At 46.5% G+C, this 14,587-nt stretch overlaps 1 long non-coding RNA gene across 1 annotated transcript; it reads left to right on the plus strand.

Annotated features, from left to right (window-relative positions):
• Positions 1–4,744: 4,744 nt before the first annotated feature.
• On the plus strand, positions 4,745–12,585 carry LOC121045460 (uncharacterized). Its single transcript, XR_005797760.1, has 3 exons — positions 4,745–5,327; positions 5,413–5,510; positions 10,645–12,585. It is a non-coding gene; the product is annotated as an uncharacterized LOC121045460 (long non-coding RNA).
• Positions 12,586–14,587: the final 2,002 nt, after the last annotated feature.

Below are 14,587 nucleotides of genomic sequence, written 5' to 3' on the forward strand. Positions count from 1 at the left end.
AACCGCGCCCATTTACGAAGTTGGCTCTTGGAGCCATATTCCAGATGTCACACAAAGAACACCTACCCCTCAGAAAGAAGAGATTAATATGCGCAAAGAATCTATTGTTTTCTGGGTACCATGTTGTGCTTGCTGGACACTAAACTTCTACGGGGTCGCTTAAATATCACAACAACCCCGGGAAGCCTTATTGTCCCCATTTTACAGATGAGGGAACTCAAGTTCAGAGACTTAATAATTTCCCTGAGGTCACACAGCTTCTAAGGAGCCCCTATCCTGAGTCTGTCTGGCTCCAAAGCCTGGGCTTTCTTCACCATCACCTGCCTACAAATTAGGGTTTCTTAGGAGAGAGAGACCATAAATGGCCAGTGCCTCCTTTCCACAGATACTCAAAGGATTCTGGTCACTTTGGCTCCCAAACGCCACCCCCTTCCTGCCTGAACTATCAAGTTCCTGACTTCTGGAACACTCTGGAAGGTGCATGTATTTCATGGAAAAGGGATTGTTTTATCATACTTAGCATGCAGTAGCTTATTTGATTTAACCCTGGGGAATTCATTCCTGAAACTATGGACTGCAGGGTAGGTGGACTGGGGGAGACAGAAGACGCCTCTGATCATTTCTCTTGCCACCATCTCCTGGGGCTAATGTGGAAGAAGAGAAGCATAAAAGTGACTTGTCTTGATGAATTATGATCAGTTTTTCAATTTCTTGAGCTTTTCCTTTAATTCTGGGAAAGTTCAGAGGAATAGCATATACCAAATAGCCAAATACCCACCATGTAAAATGACCATTCAAAAACAATTTGTCTATTTTTTTCAATTTCTTAAAAATAAAATAAGCAACATGTTGCTCATCTAGAGATGAAACCCCCTTGCTTTGCCATTTCAGATTTCATTTCCTCCCCACATCATCCCCCAACAGCCTCGGTCACGAATTTAGACTATTTCTGCCTAATTCATTAGAAATTTATAAGTACATGTATCTTGAACAAATAAAAATTAAAACTTGAATTTATATATGGGGCACCTGGGTGGCTCAGTCGGTTGGGCATCCGACTTTGGCTCAGGTCATATCATGGTTTTGTGAGTTCGAGCCCCGTGTTAGGGTCTGTGCTAACAGCTTGGAGCCTAGAGCCTGCTTCAGATTCTGTGTCTCCCTCCCTCTTTGCTTTTCCCCTGCTCATACTCTATGTTTCTCTCTTTCAAGAATAAATAAACTTTAAAAAAAATAAAAAATTGAATTTATATAAATGGTACCATACTGTACCTATTATTCCATTCCCTGTTTTTCTTCTCTTTATGCTACACCACTGAGAGCTCTTTAAAAGTTGAGAATCATGTCGTATTTAATCTCTGCATTCCTGGTGGCCTTGTACATTCTGAATGCTCAATAAATCAGGAAGGAAGGAAGGAAGGGAGGGAGGAAGGAAGGAAGGAAGGGAGTAGGGGAGGAGAGGAGGGAGGGATAGGGGGAAGAGGGGAGGAAGGAAGGAAGGGAGAAAGAGAGGAAGGAAGGAAGTGAGGAGCAGAGGGAGGGAAGGTGGGGAAAGTGGGGAGGCAGGAAAGGAGGAAAGATCAGTCTTCTGAGTCAAAACTTCTTGTGTGCTCCCAATTAGAAGTGAGGCTTCTAATGACCGAGGCTTTCTAAGTCTTTTGTACCATGATTTCCCTGACTTAGAGTTCATATCCCATTAGAGCAGCAGTCCCTCTACCCTTTGATCTGCTCACCGTCCTGCTCTCCAGAGAAGTCCCAGGCTTGGCTTCAAGAAGCTCCAAGCCACACAGCTGCCTAATGTGCTTAGCTCCAATGTGGTCCAACTCTCACTGGTCATAAATCAACCAGCCAAGGCTGAAGCCTGAATTACTCTCTAGCTCTCAAAAACCCTCAAGGATTTGGAGAATTAGCTGCCAGTTCAAACACTTGTCTTCCCTCCTTCCCTTCTCCCACTCTGCCTTTGTCTCTGTCAACCACGGAGCACCTTTCTCAATGACTCTTTCTGCCTTGATGAGTCTCTCTTTCTGAGTATCTCTCCAACTCTGATTCAAAATAATGCCTCTGTCTTCCTTTCTTCAGCCCCTGTGTCTACCTTCCCACCTTCCCCCTTCCCTCCCCTGAGTCTCGCTGCAGTCACAAGGCCAGGATCCCAGCTGGGCCATAGATCTCCTCGTTACCAGTATTCTCTCCCTCTCACTTTTAAAAATGCCTTTTATGGTGGCTTCTAGCACAAACAGCTGTCGGAGCATCTTTGAGAAAACCTCTGGGAACAGATGCTCTGGCAGTTCTTCAGATTCTTTACTCTGCAAGCCGACATGGATTTGGGAAGAAATTCATTCATTCATTAACCGATTAAACAAATATTTATTGAGCTCCTTTTGTATGCCAGTCAGTGAACTGGACATTGGAAACATGGCGGTAGATAAAACAGCCCTTATGGAGTTTACAGTCTAATCGGGAGGCAGATGTAAATCTAATAGCCACTTAACCATATAATAACACATAGTGATCAATACTATGAAAAGATGGTCCACAGTGCTCTAATAAGAATAGTTAAAGTCTATTGAGTGTTTATTACAAAACGGGAACTATTGCAAGCACTTCACATACATTTTTCTTAATAAAAACTCTCACAGTCCTATTTTACATACAGTAAAACTAAGAACAGAGTGGTTAGACAACTGGCTCAGGGGCACACAGCTTGTGAGTGGGAGGGCCAAGATTTAAACATAACATGGGGACTGGGGAACAAGAGGAGAAAAGTCTTCCTGGAGGCTCAGTTTTCTTCCGGTACGAATAGAATTTTTCTTTCCAAAAATCACACACAGAATAGGACTCAGAAACGGAACTAGAATCCAGCCTCCTGAATTCTAAGCTAATCCAGTTCTAAAGTCAAACAGACTGGAATGTGAAGGTTGACTCTGTTAACAAATCTATTAAGCCCCATGAGTCTTCCCAGAAAAACCAAGAGGCATATGGGGGCAGGGATGCTGGGAAATAGACACTTTCTGCTCAGAAGGGCACGTAGATGCTTGAGCCTCCTACTCTGGGACAGACTTGGGGATAGTAAGTTCCTTGAAGGAAGGACCTTGTGTTCTCCATTGCATCTTCCTGGAGCACAGTAAGCACTTCAGCTATTTACTGAAAAATGAATGAATGGATGAGTTGAATTAATTGTAAGTAAATTAGGTGAAAAAAAAAAATAGAACAGATGGAAGCTCTATGTTTCGTCCAAGCTAGGGGTTTATAATTGCAAGAACTTCCTTTCTTTCCACTCTCACTAACACCAGCCAGCCGTGTAGAAAGATTCAGCCAGGTATCGGGGTCAGTTTCTACCCTTTCTTTTCAATCTGCATATCCAAAACATTTTCCTGCTGTTTCATAAAATTCCCTTTTTAATTTTTTTTTTCAGTTTTGCTGATTCAGTTAAGGGCTGAATTTGATCTAGAAACCTTACCTCTTAGGTCTCTTTTGATTAAAGAGTCCCCAGAGTGCCCATCTCTTTGAAGCCTCTTTATGAGTTTCAGAACTGAGTAAAATGCCGACCACTTTCAAGATAATTACACTGGAGCAGACACATTGTTCCTGGGATCTGTTTCCCAATCTGAGTAAACAGAGTCTGGTCCTTTTTATGTTCTTGTAACATACGCACTGCTTTCTCTTTCATTTTTCTCTCTGTCTGGAGAGCTGCCTGTGGGTTATTTAATCTCTGGACCAGGGAAGAGGGAAGGACTTGTTTGGGAAAACATCATCCACAAGAAACTTGCCCTTGGCTAGAGGGCTGACTGTTGGCTGATTCTGGCACATTCAACTACTCTCCCTGTCCCACAAAGAGATCGGGGAAGCCAAGAACCACTCAACAACCATAGAAAAGACTGAAGAACCAAATGTACCCACCAGTTCAAGAGCCATTAGGCTGAAACAACAATTAAAGCAATGCCCACTGTTGCATCGTTTTTTATAGGTAATGTGTTGGACAAGGACACATATGTGGGAATTGAGCCAGATGGCTTCCAGTCCCAGCTCTGCCACTTAAATTAATTATGGGGCCTAAGCTCAAGTGCCATCAGTTTTATCTTCTGTGTAATGGGAATGATAAGAGAATTTATCGCAAATGTTTATTATAAGGATAAAATTAGGTAATACCTTCAGAACGGTGTCTGACATTTAAGTGCCTGACAGATGATGGTGATGATGGTGATGATGGTGATGATGGCGATGATGGCGATGATGGTAATGAAGATGATGATCTGTGACATATAAAGCACTTTCACATTCGTGCTTGCGTTTCGTCGCATTTTCTTTGCTCTCCTGGCAGAGAGCCTGTATCAGAACCATATTCTTCTGACTCTCAGTCTCGGTGCACTTTTATTCTGGGCCATTCCAAAGGAGTTTGACTTATTCTCTGTGATTCCCAGGGTAAGGAGGTGGAAGCTACAGGAAGAAGATTTGGACTCCAAATAGGGATATTTATTTTTGATGGTCAGAGGTATCACAAAATGACTGTCTCAGAATAGGAGTGTGTTTCCTGTCCCTGGCAGTACACACAGAGGCTGCCAGCCACCTGGAGAGGATGTTGTGAAGGGAATGGAGAAGTCAGACTTGGTGGCCTTCCAATTCTGAGAGTCTGAGCCTCTTGTATGAACAGGAAGTGTCTATTTCTGCCAACCCTCCACCCTCATACTCCTCGTTATTTTTCCAGGAAATCCCAGGAGGCCTGAGAGTTTTATTTGCAGATCCAGCCCTCACACTGCAGCCCATTTGACTGAGGAACCAGACTTTTGGGTGATTCAAGAGGCTGGATTCTAGTACTATTTCTGCATCCTACTCTAAGTGATCTGGGGCAAGAAAATTCTGTAGTTTGTGCCTGTCCGGCCCACTCCCTTTCTCCAGTAATGCTTCCTCCATTTCCATTTGGGGACCACTCCTCCCCTACTCTCAGTCCATGTGAGGACTGAGATCGTCCTCACAGTCCTGAGATCGTCTTATCTCCATGTTTGGCCCATGACCCACGTCTAACCATGAGGTAGGTGTTCCAGCTCCCCGGCTAAAGTAATTGGTTCAAGAACAGGCATCTGATTCAAGTTGGACCAATCAGAATCCGTCTCAAGACTTTTGCTACATTTGTTGTGAAAGAGATGCTCTTTTCCTGGAGATTGCTAACCTGGTAACACCCCAAGCCTGAGATCTGCCACGTGGGCAGAACATGCCTTAAAATGAAGTCAACACAGACGAAAGCAAAGCTCAGAAGGGGTGAGAGCAAATCCTGATGACATCATTCAAATGCCTGGATCCAACAACAGTACCTGAAGTTAGACCTACAGCTAGAGGTGGTCTGTTAGTTACACTAGCCAACAAATTCAGGTGGTTTTTAAATTTGTGGTTACTGCATGCATGTATGTATGTATTTCTCAGATACATTTGATTTGAATTGCTACTGCCTGTAACCAAGAGTTCCAACAAATACCCATCACAATGTACTGGAGTGGGGACAGAAGACCTCCCTATAGAAGGTAAGTCTTGAGCTGTGCTCTTCTCTGTATGAAGGTATACCTAGTAAAGTCCTTGGTAAACACTGTTAATTGTATAATAGATCATTCTTCAATTTCTTTTTACATTTATTTATTTTTGAAAGACAGAGCATGAGTGGGGGAGGGACAGAGAGAGGGAGACACAGAATCTGAAGCAGGCTCCAGGTTCTGAGCTGTCAGCACAGAGCCCTATATAGGGCTCAAACCCGCAAACTGCGAGATCATGACCTGAGTCAAAGTCGGACGCCCAACCAACTGAGCCACCCAGGTGCCCCAAGATAATATGTCATTCTATACAGAGGACAAATCATTAGGGTCTTAACCAGACCCATCAATGCCTTAACTTAAGGGAAATTTAATCACCTCTTAGACTTCGTATGCATACCTCTAGTCTTTACCACTATTTCCAGGATTGCCCCCTCCCCTTTGTTTAGTGAATGAAATTATCATTCATCCACTAAATATTGAAAATGATTACAATGTACCAAGTGTTGTAACAAATTATGTTTGGAATACAAAGTTGTGTAAGATATGAAGAACCTCACAGTAAAACCAGGAGGCAGTATCTGCTGTGAACTTTTGTATAACCAACTCAATGTGCCTGGTGTTTTACTTATTTTTTTAAAAAAAATTTTAATGTTCATTTATTTTTGAGAGAGAGAGAGAGAGAGAGAGCATGAGGGGAGGAGGGGCAAAGAGAAAGGGAGACACAGAATCTGAAGCAGGCTCCAGGCTCTGAGCTGTCAGCACAGAGCCTGATGCAGGGCTCGAACCTCTAAGTCATGAGATCATGACTTGAGCCAAAGTCAGACACTCAATGGACTAAACCGCCCAGGCACTCCTACTGATATTTTTAAAGTCCCAATCCCTTATTAGTTCCCTGTTGCTGTGGTAACAAACTACCACAAATTTAGTGGTTTAAAACACATGATACATTTCTGGATGGCAGCAATCTGACACGGGCTTCACTGAGCTAAAATCAAGGGGTCAGAAGCGCTGTATTCATTCTAGCAGCTTTAGAAGAGACTCTGTTTCCTTGTCTTTTCCAGCTTCTAGAGACTGTCTGTATTTCTTGGCTCATGGCCTCTTCCTCTATCTTCAAAACCAACCCCTTAGCCTCTTTAAATCTCTCTCCAGTGCTCTCTCTGACTCTGAGACTCCTGCCTCCCTCCTATAAGAACCCTTACAATTATATTGAGCCCACCCAGATAATCCAGGATAATCTCCCCAGGTCAAAACCCTTAACTTAATCACATCTGCAAAATCCCTTTTGCCATGTCAGGTACCATACTCCCAGGTTCTAGAAATTGGGGGACCGTTATTCTGCTCACCACAAATATGAAGAAGTGGGTATGATGATGATGATTACAGCCTCCATTTTACACAAAGAAAAACTAAGGCTTAGAGAGAGATAAAAGCAACCCTCCTGGTAACAAAGAAGAGTGAGAGCATCGATTCAAATTCAGGGGTTCGGATCCACTGTCATTGGTATTCACTGTTATTGTCTTTGCAAACCCAACCGATTACAGATTTTCAAGTCACCTAGACCTTTGCAAGTCGCTTAACTATCCTGTGCCTCACTTTTGTCATCTGCAAAATGGAACTAATAATTTTGGGTTTGTGAACATTTGCGGTTATACATGTGGCACCCCTAGCATGGTGTCTGGCACATAGTAGGTGCTCAATTATGTGGCCACCATTCCTAAAAGTGACATTCAAAGTATGGAGGTGACGGGGCGCCTGGGTGGCGCAGTCGGTTAAGCGTCCGACTTCAGCCAGGTCATGATCTCGCGGTCCGTGAGTTCGAGCCCCGCGTCAGGCTCTGGGCTGATGGCTCAGAGCCTGGAGCCTGTTTCCAATTCTGTGTCTCCCTCTCTCTCTGCCCCTCCCCCGTTCATGCTCTGTCTCTCTCTGTCCCAAAAATAAATAAACGTTGAAAAAAAAAAATAAAAAAAAAAAAAAAAAAAAAAAACAAAGTATGGAGGTGGCAAGGGGCCTGGAGACAGAGTCAGTGCCCTTGAAGAGGGGAAGGAAGTCTCATCCAAGGAGGAAGTGCTCAGCTTTGGCTCAGAGGAGTTGGGTTTCCAAGGATAGCGGTGGAGCTCAGGGTGAGGTGGGGGCCTTCTGCTGGCTTCTATTTTTTTTTTAAGTTTTATTTTTATTTATTTTGAGAGAGAGAGAGAGAGAGAGAGAGAGAGAGAGCAAGCACGGGAGGGGCAGAGAGAGAGGGAGACCCAATCCCAAGCAGGCTCTGCACAGTCAGCACGGAGCCCTATGTGGGGCTCGAACTCAGGAACCATGAGATCATGACCTGAGCTGAAGTCAAGGGTCAGACACTTAACTGCATGAGCCACCCAGACCCTCCTCTGCTGGATTTGGAACACAGGTGAGGGGACACCTAGCCAGGTTCTGCCATCTGGGAGAGCAGGCCTAGGGCCAGACAAGGCTGGGATGTGGGGCTTTCATTGGGGATTGGTGGTGAAATGAGCAGATAAAAAAATCTACTGTCCTCCCTGACTACTTTCTCAGATCCTTAGCAACTGGCATGTCAACCCGTCCACTCCAAACAAAGTATCGGCCAGGCCCCACTTTGAGAAAATGCACTTGGGGAGCAACCACGCACCCCAGTCCCCCAGAACATTGCTGCCAGGCGTGCCCTCCCCTCTGCCCCCTGCTGGGCTGATTTGCTTCAAGGGGCCGCTGACAACAGAAGGACAGCAGGATTTACCACTGCCCTAACTTGTCCATTTGTCTTCTGCTTGGAGGGTCCTGACAGGGGAGTTTCCGGGGACCGCAGAGAAGCGTACTGGAGTTCTTGACAGAGACACATGGCGGTGATTACACGCGGCGTTAGGCACAGTTGCCACAAGGCACGGCAGCTCCAAGTTCTCTCTTGGGCACAGTCTCAAACTGACTCAACAGCATCCTTTGCCTCCAACTCCTTTTATAAATTATGTGTGATGATGGAGAAGGAAAGTGGGGGGGGGGGTAGGTACAGAAGGCCTAGGGCAGGGCTCCTCTGCCCCAGAGGCCCAGATGGGGGTTCCCTGTGGTGGCGCAATTGAATGGGGCAGCCTAGAATGATCTTCTTCATCACCAGCCTTCTGTCCCAAGACAGGAAAGCATTCATTCCTTTCTTAAACATGAGAATTCAAACCAAGATGTCCCTTAGGAAAGGGAGCATGGTGACGGAGTTGGAGGAATGACAGCATTTCTTGAGATGTAGGGCAGAGGGCAAAGAAGAAGGAACCACAGAGATTGTCATGGCCATGAACTGCAACTCCTGAGCTAGGGCTGGAGTTCTCTCTCTCTCTCTGCCAGGTATTTATCTGGCATGTGCTTGCATACCTGCATTGACAGGCGGCTCACTACTTCTTAAGGCAGCTTATTCCATTCTTGGGCAGCTTTGACTCTTAGAAAAGTGCTTCAGATAGAACAGGAATCTGCCTCCAGCATCTGCTGTGGGTTCAGACTTTCAGTCCACTTTCTCAACCACAGGGTTCCCCCAAGAGCTGCCTCTTATATGAGAATCCTCTGGGGAGCTCATTAAAATGCAGACACCTGGGCCCAAACTCAACCTGGGGACTCAGAAGGCCTGAGGCAGGGGTCTAAGAACCTGCATCGGTAAAGGTACATGATATGCACCATGAGAGTCGTGGGTCCCTGAAATGAGTTAGAAGGGCACCCATGAGCAAAGACTGTCCAAGGGGAAAGCCCAAAACCTGGAGGACATCCTTCTCCAATTTGTCAAACTCTGTCAAAAGGTAGGGCTGCCTGGGGAGAAGCCCCACCAGATAGGGATGAACTAACCAGGAAATCACAAATAGCAGCTAATACTTAGGAAATACCCACCCATGCAGGTCCAGCCCAAAGGCTTTGGCATAAACCCCTCCATGTGCAGGCATTACACCGATGTCCTCTTAACAAACAAGGACACTGAGGTTGTGAGAGGTGGCTTGCCTAAGGAAATACGTCTGGGAAGTGTCAGTGTGAGCTTTGACCCCACACTCCCGACCACCATCCAGCAGCTTGATGGGGACCCCAGAATCTAAGCCTCCCGAGGTCCAGGCCTCTTCCTTTATCTCAGTGAGCAGATGAAATTGTGTGATTTAAATGTGGAACCAGGGTGCACCCTTACCTCCTAGGGAGAAAGAGAGTGCTGCTTGCCCTTTTGAGGATTACCAGCCAGTCCTCAGGGAGGCACTGGGGCTTCCAGTTTGTGATTCTGGCCCTGGGGAACAGCACAGCCTCTCAGGGGGCTGTCCTGCTCACCTCATCACTCTGGCAGGCAGCCCTATGCCAAACATTTGCAGGGCCTGGCCAAGAGTATAGCACATGTCTGAATAGTTAGAAGTTACAAATTGAGGCAACAAACTAAAAAAACAAAACAAAACAAAAAAAAAAAAAAACATGTCCTGTCTTCCTATCTTGACAAATATTCTTCTATTTTGGCCCAGAAGGTCAAGTTCAAATTTAGAATTTGGCACATGGCGACATGCAGAAAGTTGCCTCGAGTCCCAGCTCCTGGCGTGGCCCCCTTCCCACCCCCTGACTCTGCCTCACACCCGGAAAGCCTCACATGCATGTGTGAACGGCACAGCTTTCACATCCCAGCTCTGTCTGTGTGCAGCAAACAGCTGCCCGTTGGCCCCTCTTGGGCCGGGCAGGGGCATTTGGGGGAGCTCCGTCCTGCCCTATCTGGTTCAGACATGACCCCTGTCCTGCTTTCTCTGCCCTCTCAGTCATTTGCAGCAGCAGCTAATCGCGGGGACCGAAAAGGGAGAGGGCTCAGGGCACTGCCGCTCCTTGGGCCACCTGCATTAGTATTCCACTCAGCCGCCCAGGGGCCCGCAGTCCCTGCTCTCAGCCTGGCACCAGGCCTGGCAGAGGGGCCTGAGAGGCAGCCTCTCCCACAGCAAATGAAGCATGGGGCAAGGCAATGAAATCTTGAGCTATTGCTCCGGGCTGCAAATGAGAGAGACAGGGAGGCAGGGAGAGAGGGAATCTTATACTTTAGGCGGGGAAGAAGGTCACCTAGATCATGAGATCATATCTGCTTCACACCTCACCTGAAATCTGCCTACTAAGTCTTATCATCTTTGGATTTTTTAAATAGTATGGTGCATCTCACCTGGGGATGATATCCGCTGCAATCCTGCATGTCAGTGACTATCAAAGTGCCATCTGGATCAGCTTCACCTGTTGTTAGACGTGCAGATTCTTAGGCCCCAATCCAACCTACTGAACCAGAAACTCTGGAGGGGGACCGAGCACCGAGTGTTCAACAAGCCCTCCTGATGGTTCGGATGCTCACCAAAGTCCAAGAACCACGGATGCAGGCAATACAGTCACTGCTTGTTTCAGAGCAGAGGAGCGATTCCACGAGAGCCTTGTTCATCAGTATGTATTCATTTAACAAATATTTATTGATAGCTAAACGCTGTGTTAGGCATTGGATTCAAGACAGGGTGCCTGCCCTCCAATTGCTTACAGCCAAGCTCAGGAGCAGGCAAGGAAACAGATCACAACACTAGGAGGCCACAAATGCTAACACAGGACAGGTGAGGGGCCCCGGGCAGCGGAGGAGTATCAGGGAAGACTTCCCAGAGGAGGCTCTGCCTGCACAGGAACTGGAGAAGCTGGCATTGTCAGACGCAGAGCAGAACACAGTCAATTGTTCCTGGTGACAGAGACGCTGTCCCGGACCAAACTTCAGCCAGGTTCCCCTGAGCCCTTTTCTCACCTGGGCCTCGATCTTAGTGCCCATCCTGTCTTTGGTCTGCCCAGCCCAGACTTAGCAAAGAGTCCTGCCAGGTCATCCCCTCACCCAGGAGATCTGACCACCCTTGATATCTGAGCAAATTCCTCATCTCTTACCCTGGATGTCTAGCCCTTTGCCTTTAGCAAGAACCCTGTTAGGTCAGCTTAGCAAAATCCCCCTACCCTGGACACTCCCTCTTAGTAATTTTCCATCCACTGATGCCCTCACTGTGCTCGTTGTGTATATCATTGTTGTAGTGGGAGTTGAGCTCTCTCTCCCTTATTGCCAAACTCCTATTACAATGGTCCTCAATAACCTTCCTTATCAGTTTAACAAGTGTCAGAATAGATTTTTCTTTAACATTGGGTGAGGGGAGCCATTGTGCACAGACCCAGATGAAGGAGAGAATGTGGACCGGCTCCTTCAGTCCCTTAGGATAGCTCAGGTGTTAGGGCAGAGTGTGAGTGAGGTGGCTGAGGCTCAACCAAGGAGGTGAGCCTAGAGAAGTGAACAGCGCCTGTGAGGCTCTCCAGGAGTTTGGGGTTTGTCCTGCAGGCAGTGGGATGCAGGGAGATGTTTTATGCAGAAGAGTGAAATTCTAGAGGCTTTCATTGTAGAAAGATCTCTCTGGCAGGCTGCCTCACAGGGAATGGACTGGGGACCCCAAGCTTGGAGCCCTGAGAAACCAGAGAGGAAACTGCTCTCCCCAGGGGGGGAAAGAGGGCGTGGACAGGTCTGGACTAGGGCAGGCGGCTACAGGAAAGGAGACAGCTTTGAGATCCATTTAGAGAGTGGGTCACACATCAGAATCCCCCTGGAGAGAATTTTTAAATGAACACTTCCCTGAGCCCACCTTGGAGCCCCTGAATCAGAAATTCAAGCATCTGTCTGTTTAAAAGACTGCTCTGGTCAGTCAGCTGAAGCCAGGACTGAGAACTACCTAGTAGGAGGCAAAAAGACCCAGCCTGCTGACAGATTGATGGGGGAGGACAGGAGCGAAGGGAAGAAAAGAATGTGTGTGGGGGGCGTCCCCCAGGAGTCTGTGTGAGTCATCAGAGATGCCAGTCACTGCATTTTCAGAAGGTGAATCATGAGTCTGGACTGGGGCAGTCAGGGTCTGAAAGCTACATCCTCTTCTCTTTAGGTGCCACAATGCTGGGTTTTCAGGGGGCAAAACCTCACATAAATGAACCACTTGATTAAAGGGATTGAATTCAGACTCATTCATTCACCTCTTCATTCATTCAAGAAATGTTTACAGAGCACCTGTTATGCGCTGGATGCTATGCTAGGTGCAGGGACACAGTGGTGAGCAAAATCAGAGACGGTCCCAATCTCGAGGGTGAGGCTTTATACAAGTAATGACTCTAATAAATGTAAATGCACCACTGTGCTAAGTGACATCAAAGCAAAATACTTAGAGGATGTGTAATAGCAGATGTGATGCACCCTCGGAGGATCTGGAATCCCTTTATGAGACAGTGCATCCGACCAGAAGTACAAAGATAAGTAAGAATTAGCTAGGCTGAAAGTGGGGAGGATGCTACAGACAGAAGGATGGCATGAACAAAGACCCTATGCAGATGGCCTTCATCTTTATGTAATTGGGTTCTTCACAGGTATGAGGGCCCAGATTCTCCAGGCTATGGGAGAAGCCTCCCCCAGGGAGCTGCCCCCGCCACCCCTTTCAGAAAGCCCACTGTGGAACTGATGCTGGCAGAATACCCCCCATTTGCCACTATGGGGAGATGGGGTGGGGGGGGTGCTGAATGGAGTTCCCTGGTGGCCTCCTTAAGTTGGCAGGACACGCCCAGGTGTGTGAGCCCAGACAACCTTGCAGCGAGGTCATCTGCTGTCTCTGCTGGGGGAAGTGCTTCCTGACAGCTGCTCTGAAGCGATTCTCCTTCAATTTCCATTTTATAGCTCCTTGTTCCCTCCTCGGTGGGAGGCTGTGTCTCCAAAGAAGTCAGTCTGACATTGCAGGCTGCAATTATCATGCCCTTCTCCTAGCTGAGATTTGTTGGTCATCTCCCACCTTTGATGCTGTTAAGTTTCTCTGCATTTATTTCTGTTACCCAGGTATTTATCCTGGGCACCTGCCGGGTGCCCATTACAGAGCTAAGTATTATGGTGGGTGAAGATGGGTAAGAAGAACATTTGGGATGGCCTTTCTGTCACCCAATTCACAACCAATTAACAAATGTTTGTAGAGTACAAGCAAGGAATTGAGGTTTATGTGTATCATTTAAAGCCTCAAAGGTACCCACATCAGAACTAAATATTGCAGTGTATCTATCTAAAATTGGAAGGCAGAAGGCAGGAGGATTACGTGAGCTAAATCCTCATCAATCATACTAAGAAGTCAATAGATAACGTCCAGAGTTGGTAAATCAAGGAGCACAGGTAATAAGGCTTTGACAGGAACCACCAGAGTATGATGGTTAAGAGTATTTAGGTGTATGGAGTCAGACCTGAGTTGCTTTCTATTTCTATTGCTTACCGGCTATATAGGACCTTGGACAGATCACTTATTTTTTCTATGCCTTAGTTTTCCCATCTGTACAACGGGCATAATAATGGTAGCTACCTCATGGGGTTGTGGTGAGCACTCATGAAAACAATGTACAGAGAAGTTTAGCACAGAACTCAGCATATGACAGCTCTGTTTTAGCCAAAGCTGATTGCTCTCTGGGGAACAGGACATGGGGGAGAGCAGTTGTTTTTTTATTATAAGTTCTCTGAATTATTTAATTTTGCAACCATATGCATACATTCCATTACTGAAAATAAAATTTTTAAATATATATCTACAAACTGGGTAATCACTATAGAAAACTGGAGGTTGACTGAACTTCTTTGGCTTGACTAACTCTGTTTCTGCCACATTCAAACTCCTCTTTCCTGCCCCATTTTTATCCTCAGTTTCCCCACCCCTCCTTGTTCCCTTTCTTTTTGTTGGTCTTGATTGTCACCCACTCTTAACTGCTCTCTGGAGGCTTGGTGCCTGTATTGGTTTGTTAGGGTTGCCCTAACAAAATACCATGGGTTAGGTAGTTTGAACAGAGCAAATTATTTTCTCACAGCTGTGGAAGCTGGAAGTCTAAGATCAAGCTGTCGGTAGGTTTGGTTTCTTTTGGGGCCTCTCTCCTTGGCTTGCAGTTGGCTACCTTCTTGCTGTGTCCTCATGTGGCCTTTCCTGTGAGTGCATTGCTGATGTCTCTCTGTGTCCAAATTTCTTCTTCTTGTAAGGTCACCCATCAGGTTGGGCTGGGACCCACCCCAAGGTCCTCGTTTTAAC

The sequence above is a fragment of the Herpailurus yagouaroundi genome, unplaced genomic scaffold (assembly GCF_014898765.1).
Source record: "Herpailurus yagouaroundi ecotype Mexico unplaced genomic scaffold, PumYag 29, whole genome shotgun sequence".
Lineage (NCBI taxonomy): Eukaryota > Metazoa > Chordata > Mammalia > Carnivora > Felidae > Herpailurus > Herpailurus yagouaroundi.